Here is a 15,162-nt window from a genome sequence, read left to right on the forward strand (position 1 = left end):
TCAGCAGGTTACCTTTTCATTTTGTGGATGGGTTCCTCTGCTATGCAAAAGCTTTTAGTCTTATGTAGTCCCAATAGTTTAATTTTGGTTTTGTTTCCATTGCTTGAAGAGACTTATCCAGAAAAATGTTACTAAAGCCAATGTCGAAGAGATAATTGCCTATGCTTACATTTAGGAGTTTTTATGGTTTCAGGTCTCACATTTAGGTCGTTTTAGAAAGTTTTTTAAAGTTTATTTATTTAAGTAATATCTGTATCCAATGTGGGGCTTGAACTCATGACCCCAAGATCAAGAATTGCACACTCTTCTGACTGAGCCAGCCAAGCACCCCACACTTAAGTCTTTCAATCCATTTTGAGTTTATTTTTGTGTGTTGTATAAGAAAGTGGTCCAATGGTTTCATACTTTTGCATGTAGCTATCTAGTTTTCCCAACACCATTTATTAAGGAGACTGTCTTCCACCCATTTTATAGTCTTGCCTCCATTTTCATAGATTAATTGATCATATAAGCGTATGCTTATTTTGGGGATCTGTGTTCTGTTTTGTTGAGGTATGTGTCTATTTTGCGCCAGTGCCATACTGTTTTGATTACTATAGCTTTGTAGTATTGCTTGACATCTAGGATTGTGATACCTCCAGCTTTATATTTCTTCTTCTTTTTTTTTTAAGATTTTATTAATTTATTTGACACAGAGAGAGAGCATGAGCAGGGGAAGTGGCAGGCAGAGGGAGAGGGAGAAGCAGGCTCCCTGCTGGGTGCCAGACCTGGGGCTCGATCCCTGGACTATGGGATCATGACCTGAGCTGAAGGCAGATGCTTAACCAACTGAGCCACCCAGGTACCCCTGTTTTTCTTTTTCAAGACTGCTTTGGCTATTAGGAGTCTTTTGTGGTTCCATACAAATTTTAGGATTATTTGTTCTAGTTCTGTGAAAAATACAGTTGGCATCTTTTTAAAAAGATTTTATTTATTTGTGTGAGAGAGAGTGTTCAAGAGAGAGCACGAGTGGGGGTGAGGGGCACAGGGAGAGGGGCAAGCAGACTCCCCACTGAGCAGGGTGCCCTATGTGGGGCTTGATCCCAGGACCCCAGGATCATGACCTGAGCCAAAGGCAGACACTTAACTGACTGAGCCAACCAGGTGCCCCTACAGTTGGCATTTTGATAGGGATTGCATTGAATCTGTAGATTGCTTTGGGTAGTACGGACATTTTAACAATATTCTTCCAATCCATGAGCATGGTATATCTTTCTCTTTATGTCATCTTCTTTTTCTTTCACCAATGTCTTACAGTTTTAAGAATGCAGGTCTTTTACTTCCTTGGTTAAATTTATTCCTAAATATTGTATTCTTTTTGATGCAATTGTAAATGGGATTGTTTTCTTAATTTCTTTTTCTTTTACTTCATTATTAGTGTAGACTTCTGTATATTGATTTTGTATTCTGCAACTGCACTGAATTCATTTATTAGTTCTAATCTTTTTTTTTTTTTTTTGGCAGAGTCTTTAGGGCTTTTGTCGTAATCTGAAAACAGTGACAGTTTTCCTTCTTCCTTACCACTTTGGTTACATTTTATTTCTTTTTTTGTCTGATTGCCGCAGCTAGACAGGGTCAGTTTTTTATAAATGTTTCATGTGTACTTGAAATGAATCTATTTTTTAATTGTTATATGTAAGATTATATAAATATGTATTTTTAAAAGTATAGTTATGTGTTCACTTCTTCAACATGATTACTAGGTTCTGAAGGTCTAGCTTTGAAGCCTTATTTACATGTTGGTATAAACATGTCACCTTTGTTGATTATGAAATATGTAATTTATTTAAGTTACTACATGTGTTTTTTACTTTTTTTCAAGATTTTATTTAAATTCAAGTTAGTTCAATACAGACATTGTGTACATTTTTATCAAGTTGTTTTTTCTAATACATGGATGTGATTAAGTACACGTGTCAGTCTTTTAAGCATCTATACTTTTGTATTTGTTATCATAACATGTTTATATTTTCACCCTATCATTTTCTCTTGGACTTTCTGGTATTCTCATAGCAAATTATTTTTTGTTATGTAATTGCTACACCCAACATGAGGCTTGAACTCATGATCTCGAGACAGAGAGTTGCATGCTCTACTGACTCTCATAGCAAATTTTGAACTTTCCTGGCTTTGCTAAAGTATTTTGCTCCCTTCTTACATTACAAGAATATTAAACAGAGCTAGAACTTGAAGTGAAAATTTAGTAAAATAGAAACCTCCAGAACATCTCCTGGGTCTTATTAAAATAAGATAGCAGGTGCTGTTGCTATAGCACTCAAAGTCTATGTTGCTTTAAATTGCAGCTCTGCTCCACGAGGCTCAAACCTCAGTAGACCCCTGATTTAACTATCACTGCATTGTATGGAACATACATTAACAAATCAGAGTGTCCTAGAAATCTGAATATGAATGAGTCTTGGCTGAATACCCTTATTTGGCTAATTTGAAAGGCCTTACAAAATGCGTTGGTGTTCTTGGACCCAATGTAATTTGTAATGAGTCTAAGAATCTAAAGAATCATTACCATTGGGCTCCAGAATAAAATAATATTTTTTGTTGTTATATTTTGCCTCTATCTTTGATGTGATGCTTTTAAAGTGGAACAGAGACTATTAACCGGATGCAAGCAAGTGGAGACTATCACATTTCAAAATCTAAAAATTTCCCAGCTGCCAGTGATTCACATTTATGTCTTAAATAATTCCATATATTGCTTGGAAGTTTAGAATGTTTGGGGGTGGGGTTGTTTCCTCTGGAGAGATGCTCAGTTTGTACAATAACTGTGTTGGCTCCTAAAGTTTTTAGGGGCTTGGCGAGTGTTGTGGCTTTCTCTATGGTGGTCAGATTTTGGACATCAGCTGCCTGAAGCAATACTTTTCTTGGCCTTTCTTTTAGATCACAGAAAGGAAATCATTATTTTTTTGTTATTTGGAAGTAGGAGAAGAAATGATATTCTAAATCATTTGAGAGGATGGTTAGGGTTAAGTCTGTGTAAACCCTCTTTAGGAGAAGACTTCAGGAAGGTAATACCACGTTATGCTTGCATAAACTGGAATCTAAAATGTTATAGTTGTCTGCACAGCTAACCCTCAAATTTACAGAGATCTATTCCCACACTTTGTAAGTTGCATGTTTGGAATTTGGCGTTTGGTTTCCCACAGAAATAATGCTATATTTGATTACGGTTCAAGGTGGGCCTACAGAAACTGTGTTTCACCCACAGCGTGACTGAAATACTGTTGCATCTATGATTTTAAACTGTATTTCTTTTAAGCTTTGTAAAGTACATTAAAACGTACAAAATCCCTGCAAAAGATACCAAACATTCGGCATCCTAAGCCACCTGGCCCATATTTGGGAACTCAGGTGGCGTGTTGCACATTGCTTGATCCCCCAAAAGCCCTGCTAGAAATTGGCCAGCAATTGGAAGGAATGATGTTTCCTGGACCTCAAGGTTCAACAACAGTCTGGATGCTTCTGTTTCTGCTTTTCTAGGTCTCAGGGATCAAAAGCACCTCTCACCAAGAAGGGACAGAATAAGGTGGACCGTGGGAGCATTAGCACTAGCATATCTGGTATCAGCTAGCCACCCAAACAGCCAGACCGAGCCCTCGCTGGCAGCCACTGGGAGCAGGGAAACTGGCTTCTTTCAATCAGTCATGCTGTGGAGTGGAGTGAGGACAGCTCCCACAGAGCTGCCGGAGCTGCCAGCCTGCCCTAGCGAGATGAGGGGGAGGTTGGGAAAGAAAGTAAATTTGTTAAAATACCAATGGATTGGCATACTGATTTTTTAAAAGATTTTATTTATTTATTCATGAGAGACAGAGAGAGAAGCAGAGGCAAAGGGAGAAGCAGGCTCCTCACGGAGCAGGGAGCCCAATGCGGGATTTGATCCCAGGACCCAGGGGCCTCTTGTCTAGACTTTTATAGTCATCACATCCATGCTTTTCTTTAAAAAGTTTTCTCACCTATATGTGCATCCCTAGACACCATATCTTAGTCTTACCCATTTAAAAAATTACATATGTCTTTCACGTCTCTCTCTTTTTTTTTTTTAAGATTTTATTTATTTATTTATTTGACACAGAGAGAAAGATAGCCAGTGAGAGAGGAAACACAAGTAGGGGGGGTGGGAGAGGAAGAAGCAGGCTCCCAGCGGAGCAGGGAGCCCAATGCGGGGCTCGATCCCAGGACCCTGGGATCATACCCTGGGCCGAAGGCAGACACTTAACAACTGAGCCACCCAGGCGCCCCTCTATCACGTCTCTTTTAATCTGTAAGTTCTCCCTCCATTCCTCTTTACCTTCTAAATATCTGTTGAAACACCCAGGCTTTTTGACTACTCGTTTCCCAGTCTGGATTTTGCTAATCAGTGTGCCAGTCCAGGGCACCTGGGTGGCTCAGTCGGTTAAGTGTCTGTCTTTGGCTCGGGTCATGACCTTGGGGTCCTGGGATGGAGCCCTGCATCGGGCTCCCTGCTCCGTGGGGAATGTGCTTCTCCTTCTCTCTTTCTCTCAAATAAATAAATAAAATATTAAAAAATAAAAGTCTAGACAATAGCTCTGTCTGAGCAAAGGAGGGGCTTGTGATCTGGCCGCCACATACGGAAGGGGCTCCTGGGGTCACCAACAAAGATCTAGTTCTTGACCTGACAGTGGTTGCAAGAGTGTTGCTTTATATGAACTCATTAAGCCATATGTCTGTGTGGCATTCTTTATCTGTTTTACTTTACAATATAAAGCATTAAAAAATAGAAGGGCCTATCCATGGAGTCAAAGCGCTAAGCTAGACTCCTGGGGACTGACCTGGTTGTGGAAGCTTTCAAAGGAAGGGAAAAAGCATTCCCATCAGAGCAGAGGTAGAGTGGAGTGGAGAAGGAGGAGATGACTGGGGTGGGCCAGCAGGGACGGAAAAGAAGGGATACTCAGGGCTTGGAGAGAATGGGAGCACTTGCTAAGTAGTTTGAGGCCGGATCCAGGCTGAGGGTACTGTTCCTCACTTAGGGAACATGGATTGAGGATGCTTGTAATGGTGCTGCCCCAGATAGCCCCAGGGACCAGAAACAAATGTTTCACATGTTTTTGCTCCATTTCCAAACAAGGATAATGTCCCCAACCTGCCTCAGGATGTTATGAATTAACAATAATACACGGTCTGATATTTTATTCTAAATTTTAACAGTATGGGTCAAAGTAACACAAGATTTCTCGGTCAGGAAACACCTAATAAGATGGCAAGGAGTTAAAAACAGTCAGCCTGTGAGCAGGCAAGAAAAACAGGGAGCAAGGAGGTGCTTAGCAATATGGAGTGGGGACCTGGCAGCTGGGTTGAAATTCAAGGTCAGGACCCTAATCTATCTTTCTTTTCTTTTTTTTAAAAAATATTTTATTTATTTATTTGACAGAGAGATAGAGAGAGCCAGAGAGCACAAGCGGGGGAAATGGCAGAGGTAGAAGGAGAAGCAGGCTCTCCGTCGATCAGGGAGCCCAACGCGGGGCTCGATCCCAGGACCCTGAGATCATGACCTGAGCCAAAGGCAGATGCTTCACCGACTGAGCACCCAGGTGCCCCTCAGGGCCCTAATCTTTAGGAATATTGTAGGAATAAAGCGGAGTCCCTGTTCCAGAGCGACTGTCACAACAGGTAAGTTAACCAGATAGAAACGTAGTCACAGGGCCCAAAGCAGGCAACTAATAACTGGGTCTGGGGCATAAGTCTCAGTGTTCTAGCAGGGCCAATGGCCAGGTGGACTGTATGCAGTCATGTGGGTTATGGAACTCGGGCTCCTTAATTTCCCCTTAATGAATAAACAGGATTTGTTCCAGAGCTTGGGGCTGACTGAATCTATAGGGGTGGGGTTGGGTAGGGCAAGTGGCTTCAGCTGTGAGAATTGGTTTGCTCTTTCACTTCTTGACTATAAATCAACCACTTTTCATAACTGTAGTTTTTTTTCCCTAGAGATTGGATTAGATTCGGGTTCACTTTTTAAGTTAAGAATCCCTCATGGGGGGTGTTCTTTATCCTGTATTGCATCTTGACATCAGGAGGCCTATACTGTCTGGTGTCTCCCTTTTTATAATATTAAGGTTGATGAGTGGGGTTCATTCAGGTGGTTCAGGCTGATTTTTGCATCATAGTATCCTATCAGGCTTCAAGCTGATGATTTTAGCAGTCGCTGATGATCGTGGCCTAGGTCCATTATTTCATTAGAAGGAGGGGATCGTTGATTTTCCAATGCCATCATTTCTTCTGCATTAGCTAGAATTCTATAAAGAAGAAATTTCCCTCATCAACATCGTGTCAACTTGAAATGCTGTTCTTATAGAAAAGGTCGGACAACCGTGTGATTTTTGCCTTGTAGTTATCAATTTTCAGAATGATTTTGGTGTCCAAGTAAGCTTCAACGGTGACTAATAGGTTTTTATCAGCTCATGAGGAATTCAGAGATTCTTATATATTGGATGTGTCTCAGTAAGTCAGTGATTTTTCACTTTGATGCCCCAATTGCCCCATATCAGGCTAGTGGGAGCCCCTTTTAAGTTGACTCATGAGGCCTGTTGACATGACCATAGTAATTGTTGATAGCTTCCTTGTTTTCCCGCACAAGAAGACCTCCCCAGCTCATCTAGTACAGCCCCTATCCCAGACCTGGAGTCAGAGATTTCTCTAAGGAATCCTGTTTTATTTAGTGGGGGATGATATTCAGAGATCATAATTTGTGTCCGGATCCTCATTGCTATAAGGTGGTCATTGACTCTTCGGCGGTCAGGGCAAGAAATGGCCTTTTTGTTTTAAGAAACCTGAATTTATAGTGGTATTTCCAATTTAAATTGAATGTTGCAGGGTTTTTACCTAGCTTCGAATTTGTATATGTATCTCCTTTCTCTGATTTGGAACATCTTTGTTCTTAACAGCTTTAACATAGTTGCCTATAATATAACTCCCTATAAAAATAAAACTAGCACTATTATCATTAACAATAAAACTACTGAATGTGGTTTAGAATTTCTTTGTAGTTCTCTATGTCCTGATGGTATATCCAATTTGGCATGGACAGTCAAAATTCTGTGTTTTAAAGTCAAGTTGAAATAATTCTTTCCTCCATATTGTTTTGTCACCAATTGAGTATAAAGTTCAGTTCATTTGTTTCCATTTGCTTTCTATCTTTAGGGATTTTTTTTTTTTTTATTAAGTTTGTTCCAAAGTCAAAGTCTGTAGCAAAGTATATTTAAAGAAATCTCAAGATTATCCCTGTCATCCACCCTGTCCCCTCCCTTGCACTATAGCTCAGCATCTTTATTATTGTTTATCCTTCTGTTGTGTCATTTCTTTTTTTTTTAAAAGATTTTATTCATTTGAGAGAGGCAGAGAGTGAGCGTGACGAGGGGCAGGGGGAGAGGGACAAGCAGACTCCCCCGCTCCCCTGCTGAGCGGGGAGCCCGACATGGGGCTTGATCCCAGGACCCTGAGATCATGATCTGAGCTCAGGTCAGAAGCTTAATTGACTAAGCCATCCAGGCGCCTCTTTATGTTGTATCATTTGAAACTGTAAGTGAATGTGTGTATGTGGGGTATATGTATGTTTCCCTTTAGATTAGGCTACTAAAAAGGTACCATATTAGAAGCATTGTTTTACTCTTGCTTTTTTCCCTAGTAATAGATCCTGTTGATTTACCATATAAGAATATAGAAGTCTTCCTCATTCTGTAAATGTTTTAGATAGCTGAATAGCACCCTTTGTGTGTATGTACCATCATTTATTTAAGCAGTCTCCCAACTGGCGGACATTTGAGTTGCTTCCAGTGTTTCGCTACTACAAGCGATTCTCCGCTGAATGGCCTTACGCATACACTACTTTGGTGTTGTCGGGGTATCTTTGTAATAACATGGATGTAATTATTAATGTGAGCTTCAGTTGAGCAAGACTATTTCCATATCCTAGTGGCTTTTCAATAGTAAGAGCTCTTTGCCAATCTAGTGTTGATGAACGCTACCACAGGAATAATCCTGAAGATGGCAGATACATGCACAAGTCACTTATAACTCACTGTCTCTCAGTTTCCCCAAAATGCATCATACCCACTCTAGTCTCTGGACCTTTGCTCTTCCACAACCCACTGTCCCTAGAATTCTTACCCTCCATCATGAATTCTAATGTGAACCTTTCCTATCTTACTGTTTTGTTTCCTCTGTCCTTTGAATTTTAAAACTTTTAAGTTTGTAGTTTGACTACCCAAGGAGTCTCCAAAATGATGCTTATCTTCCCCCTGCAATTAGGGTATACTGCTGCTAGATGGCAGAAGTATCTTGGTTTTGGGGTGCCTGGCTGGCTCAGTTGGTTGGGTGTCCAACTCTTGATTTTGGCTTGGGTCATGGTCTTGGGGTCATGGGATTGGGTCTTATGTGGGGCTCATGCTCAGCAGGGAGTCTGCTTGGGATTCCCTCTCCCTCTCCCTCTGCCCCTCCCCCTGCTCTTGGGATCTCTCTCTCTCTTTCTCAAATAAATAAATACATCTAAAAAAAAGAAGTATCTTGGTTTTGTTCTCAAGGTCCAAATGTAAAAGCATGGGCACCTTGGGCAAGTTTCTAGGAGCCTGTTTCCTTTTCTGTAAATTGAAAGGAATGGGTTGGGTGATTTCTAAATCTCTGTCTCTAACTTCTATGAGTCTATATAATTTCCTAATCATTTTTAGTTTCCTCTGACCACCTTTTTTTTTAAGTTTCTTTCTTTCTTTTCTTTTTTCTTTTTTTAGTAATCTCTACACTCAAGTGGGACTCGAACTCAGAACCCCGAGATCAAGGGTTGCACACTCTTGTGACTGAGCCAGCCAGGCGCCCCTCACTGCCTTTTTATTTTCTCTTGGCAAGAGAGAAAAATGAGCTATAGATCTTTCCTAGGCTGAAGGCATATAATACTTAGGAGTTTTCTCTAACAGAAGAGAAAAATTAGGAAAGAAAAGCCATTTTACATGTTATTCTGACCAGAAAGCGAAAATCCTCTTATTACTCTGGTGTGTGTGTGTGTGTGTGTGTGTGTGTGTGTGTGTGTGTGTTTCTTTGTTTTTTTGTTGTGGTGGTGAGGGTTTTTTTTGGTTTTTGTTTTGTTTTGTTCTGTTTTGTTTTGGTAGCTACTGGGTAGGTATTACTTGAATCTGCATTTGTTTGATTCGATAATTTATTTACTTATTCAACAAATATTTGTCGAAGGCCTTCTACATGCCAGGCACCATTTGGTTATTATTGGCTTTGCTCCTTTTGTTGTGTTTCGTTTTCAGCTGTAGCTTAAGCTCCAAATCTGGGTTCTTTTTTTGGAGCTTCTAATTATAAATTCAAACAATTCCCAGAAGAGAAACTTCTATATAACAAATGTCAGCGATTTTCTTGACTAAACTCTAAACCGGATTGATCATGTGACTTAAGCAGGTGGAAGTTACATAGCGAGTCTCATTCATTCTGAATTATCCGGCCAATAAAATTAAAAGACAAAAAGGGACTGACTTTTTGCCTTTTTTTTTTTTTTTTGGTTTTGCTAAGTGAGGCTGTTAAAAAGAGGCAACTGCCACCATAAGATTAAAAAAAACATTTCGGCACCTAGAAAACATTAGGAGGGAAATATTCGTAAGAAACTTGTAATAAAGGAAATTCTTTCAAATTGAATAGAAGTGTAGAGTCACAGAACATTCTCTGTATTATCCTCTTTGTTTTTCTTTTCATTTCGCCATGGACTTGTGTAAACACTGTCAGGGACTCGTCCTAATGTGTGGAGCGGTGTTTGGGATTCACTATTTTAGGACGAGCACTGCATGTTATTCTGACTTGTCTTCCCATTGTGCCAAGGCTCCAAGAGATAATCATCAAACTCAGTTGAAGTCTATCTTTGGAGTTCATGTGTTTTCACAAAAGCAGTATTGTTTTGACTGAGGAGGTGGTGTGTTATGCTGTGAATGACCCTGATGAAGTAAAAAAAAAAATGGCTTTGTATACAGTTAAGTATTTGTAGCCCAGATTTTACAGATGATGAAAGAGACACAGAAAGGTTAAGTGAGTGAGCACCCTCAACTCAGTGAGTCAGGAAAACAGACAAGAATAGAGCAAGACTCTAGACTTCTAGGACCATGTAATCACTCGAGTACAATCCGAAGTTAGAACAGATTGGGGCACCTGGGTGGCTCAGTTGGTTAAACTTCAGACTCTTGATTTCGGCTCACGTCATGATGTCAGGGTTGTGGGATGAGTCCCCAGTGGGGCCCCGCACTCAGCAGGGAGTCTGCTTGAGATTCTCTCTCTCCCTCTTCCTGTGCCCCTCCCACTGTGCACGGGCGCACTCTCTAAAAATAAATAAATAAATATTAAAAAAAAAAGAAATTAGAAGAGATTCACTGTGATTTATAACAGCTTTGACTGACTTGTTACCTGAATGATCCAGGATGACTTTTCAAGCAAATATGCATGGGTTTAGACCCTAGTGTTAGGCCGAAGGAAATTCGCTTCATCTGTGTTACACTTGGCTCTGGAATGAATTTACAGTTTGCTCCAGCTCACTAAAAGAAAGTGAATTCTTTTTTTTTTTTTTTTAAGATTTTATTCGTTTGTTTGACAGAGAGAGAGCACAAGTAGGCAGAGAGGCAGGCAGAGGGAGAGGGAGAAGCAGGCTCCCAGCTGAGCAGAGAGCCCAACACGGGGCTTGATCCCAGGACCCTGGGTTCATGACCTGAGCCGAAGGCAGATGCTTCACTGACTGAGCCACCCAGCTGCCCTGGAAGTGAGTTCTAACAATGGTTTTCCAAAGTCCCACTTAATGAAATTCTGTGAAGATGCACAGATTCATGGGATTTGACAGTCAGTGATTATCCCCAGTATTCTCACAGCTCCCTCCTACAAACTATACTATCACAGCTCCCTCCTACAAACTATACTAATCTTGAGGGGTCCCCTCAGCTCAGAGATCCCAGAATTCTATGATTTTTGACATCTTCTGACCCATAGGCCAATCCTGCGTCGACTAGATAGGGACTGTCCATTTTGACAAGATTTTTTTTTGACAAGATTTTCTAAAGATTTTGTGTCTTTTGTGTGTCCAAAGCCATTTCGTTTCATCAGTGGAGTACAGGGAAATTTTTGCTTTGTTTAATTTCAATTTTATTTTTTGGTGTAAGAATACCTAGAGTCTGCAAGAAACCACATTAGACCCCATTCATATCATTATGAGTAATCTCATACTATTCTCTCTAGCCCTAATCATCCAATGAGGTTAAATTTTATCCCACTGTTTGAAAGGAAAAAGCCAAGGCTTAGAAAGGTAGAATTTCAAGTGGTCTTGGAGGACTGTTGGGCTATCAGCTGATGCCGTTGTGAGGCAGCGACCACTGCCCCCATGAACCCAGCCCGAGTTTTCAGAGGATGTGGTCCCTGTAAGACTACAAGAGGCGACCAGAGAAGACCCGAGCAGAAAACCTGGCCAAGATCCACAGACCTTGTTGACACAGCCTCGCTTCTCTGGAGAAGTCCTTGAGGCTATTTTGTGTGGCTGGGCTCCTGCCTTGCTCTTGTTTCCACTTCCCTGGCTCCTCCTATGTCTGCTATAGCCCTGACCCCACATTTCCAGAACCAGACTGCTCGATCAAGTCAAGGGGAGCTTATCTGGTTTATGTTCATGATCTGTCTCACTCCCCGAGTATATTCACTCTTCCTTTTTTATCTTAATTCCTGTGACCTGACTCTCAGGCTGCACGCCCTAGCAGGCACTGGCCACAGCTCGCTTTGGCTCATGTCTGCGTAAGGGTCTGCTGTTGCCATCCTTACCATGAACCTGTCTATTCACTCTCACCCTTTCCAGCTTTGTGTCCTTTATCCCAGCGCTGGGCCGTCCACAGTTGCCAGTAGTTGGGGGATTAGAACTGATTATATAGCTTGTATTTGTTCTTCGACATGTATTCATTCACATCCATTTATTCCAAATATATGTGTTGAGTGTCTACTATTAGTCCCTGTGGCGGGCACTGAGGATAAAGCAGTGAACAAGACAGTTTATGGCTCCTGTGCTCATGGAGCTTAGAATTTGGCAAGAGAGATGTTCATTAATCTGATAATCCCACTAATGAATATCTAAGCACAAATTGAGACAAGTGCTCCGAAGGAAAGAAACATGTTTTCATGAAAGCATATAAAATGGTAAGTTTACCTTGACTGGGAGTGGGGGGGTTGGGAGGAAGAAAGACTTCCCTTGGGAAATGACCCTTTAGCTGAGATTTGCCCATGTCGTTATGAATAGAGGAGTCAGAGGGTGCGTTTGGGGCCATTAGAGTGTGACTGGCAGACTGTCTAGAATAGGTCAGTTGACTGAGGGCCTCAGCTGCTGTGTTCTGGCCCTTCCCATGGGCCGTTCCCTCCTGTAATTGCGGACAGTGGGGAGCCTCAGGCACATTACTGCCGGGAGATATGTGGATTGCTTTGTTGGCAACCTTTGGCTCCAGGACTCGGAGAAGCTTCCTTAAACTGCACGGTGGTCTAGACCACGTCCATTCCACCTTTGCTCCTCTCTCCTTAGTCAGGGTTAGGCTTTCGCCACAACTCCCTTCCTCTTTTCTTACACACACTCACTTCTCCTATGAAAATCTTTCCATGTTTAGTTCTGTCTTGACGTGTGCTTCTTGGAGGACCTCAAATACACGCGTAGAGTGGGCGTTCGAATCGCAGGGAATTGTCTTTACTTCCTGGGCCTAGATTTGACTTACATGAGGTGGAAAGAAGACCGAAAGCTGTGAACCTTCAAAAAATTCTTTGTTGGTGGATGCTGGGGGCTAACAGCAAGTCCCGCCATGCCCTTCTTCCATCCAAAAGCTGGGGAAAGATCTCTGAGCAGGGGTCTTGGGGACACTGGTATCTTTATTCCCTACCATCCTGCATTGCTGCCTCTCGTCTGTCTTCCTGGCTACAGCTTTCACTCTTCTGCTCCAGATGGTTTTTCCGAGTAATTACCCAAGGAAATACGGGCAATATAGTAGAAAACATAGAATACCCCTTCCCTGAAGATTATCTTATTCATCAGGGCCTGTCCTCCAGTTTCCTCAAATCTCACTGATCTTGGTTTGGGCCTTTCCACAAGTTCTTCACCATATTTTTTGTCTTCCTAAACCTGAAATCTTTTCTTTTCCACACTCAATGAAAATATCCTTCTGTTTTGAACTTAACGTGAAGGGGCAGTGAGTATTCTAGAAAGAGTCAGACCAGAGATGAAATCTCAGCTCCACATCACTTTCTGTATGCGAGACTTTGGGCAATTTACTTAATTATAAGCCTCAATTTTCTTATTATAAAATAGAGTTAATAACACCTGCCTCCCAGGATACATGTGAGGATTAAATGACCTAGAGTATATAAAAGGACCTAGTACATAATAGCTATGGAAAATGCTAAATCCCTTTTAGGTCCCATACCACCCTTCCTCTGTCATTCTTAACTCTTTTTTACTTCCCTGGATGCCTAGTCCCCACAGCACATTTGCCCTTCCCCGAACAATGAGGGCCTTGAGAGATCGATTTCTCTTAAAATTTTTCCACATCCCATTTATCCAACCACAAATAAGTCCTTTCTCTTACTCATTATCTTTTATTCTAGACTTTAGTACATTCAAAACTCGAATGAAAACATTCAGCTCATAATAGAGACGTGGAGCCTACAGGGCCAAAGAGGAAAAAATTAAAAACTACAGCCTAGATTCCATTCACGTATTCACCAAATATTTCTCGACTCTATTATATCTCCACTGTGTGACGCATAAGTGTTCCACGGCTTGCTTTTCCAGGATCTCAGCATAGAACAGGGAGCAGTGTGAAATGTGTTAAACATCAGGGTTCCAAAATATACTGGGCCACATCTCACGGGAGGGATTGGCCTGCTGGTAGACCGCTCTCTCCTTAGGCCTTGGTGTCCCCCCAGGTTGTGGAGATCTGCTCTTACTCTATAGCTTTTCCGTTTTCTAACTAGGTAGCCTTGGACAAGTTCCTTAACCTTGAAGACACTGTTTTTTCACTTGCAAAATAGAGTGAAGACAAATATTTTTCTCCAGATGTTGTCACGAGGATTAAGTGACCTGACTCCTATAAAGTGCTTAGCACCATGCCTGGCATATCGTAAGTGCCCAATATCTGTCCCCTTCCCTCTGCATTATCAGCACCACTATTATTCAGGTTCAGTGAGCCTAACAGCTTGGAGACTCAAATTTACTAGTTTACACCATTTCCCCCTTTCTTTGGAGGAGGATGGGGGCAGCAGATAGGAAGGCCAACTTTGCCGCCTAGTAGCCATGAGCCTTTGGTAAGTCATTTAATGTGGCTAAACCTCAATGATGAGATCTGTAAAATAAGGAGACTAATGGTCCCAATTTTGTAAGACTGTTGGGAAGGTTACATGAGGCATTTGGGGAAAGGCACTTAGCCTGGTGCCTGGAAGAACATGGTGAACGCGCATTAGAAGTTAGCTGTCAGAATGATAAAGTTCCTTTTCTAAGCTCTCTGTTACCCTCTTGCACTCCCTTTCTATCTCCTATTTCTGGGGCGGAGCTCTGTTTAGAGGAAGCTGAAAATAATCGCTCACAGGAACAATCTCTTTATTCCTAGAAAGACCTCTTTTCTACTTTATTATGTAGGCAATTATATCCCTTTTGACTACATCTCCCCATTTCAGACTCTGCCCTAGGCTTAGGCTTTTATCCCCAAAGGATCCATAACCGTGTTTTATGAAGCAGAAGAATAGCATACCCCTCTTTCTAACACACACACACACACACACACACCAGGTAAATTCTGTGGTCCCCTCCTCCATGTGGATTCTATAATTTTTAAAAAGCAATTTTCCTTTCCTGTAATACAGTGGGTCAGTGAATAAGAGATTTCATGCATCAGTGTCAGACCAGGAGGCCTCATTGACTACACCGTGTGTCCTCTCCACCTTCAGCAATTTCCATCTAAGTGCCTCTGACCTATTAATGTCAAATGCAGCGTGCGCAGTCGCCAACAGCCTCCGCCAGCCTGTGCGAGCATGCTTTGGCCTACAGGTGCATTAATGCCATCCCGATCCCCAGGGAGCTTTGAGTCAGCCTGCGGGGGGGGGGGGGGGGGGGGG

General features: G+C 41.7%; 1 long non-coding RNA gene across 2 annotated transcripts in view; it reads left to right on the top strand.

The window, feature by feature from the left end:
• Positions 1–15,162, top strand: part of LOC103677714 — a 55,203-nt gene that overhangs the window by 12,034 nt on the left and 28,007 nt on the right. The window contains exon 1 of one of the 2 annotated variants that reach the window (XR_005834561.1): positions 5,547–5,682. The exons of the other annotated variant lie outside the window; for it this stretch is intronic. This is a non-coding gene — a long non-coding RNA (uncharacterized LOC103677714). Of the gene's footprint in view, positions 1–5,546; positions 5,683–15,162 lie in introns of those variants that run through there. 2 annotated transcript variants of the gene reach the window in all.

Source organism: Ursus maritimus, assembly GCF_017311325.1.
Source record: "Ursus maritimus isolate PB19 chromosome X unlocalized genomic scaffold, ASM1731132v1 scaffold_X1, whole genome shotgun sequence".
Lineage (NCBI taxonomy): Eukaryota > Metazoa > Chordata > Mammalia > Carnivora > Ursidae > Ursus > Ursus maritimus.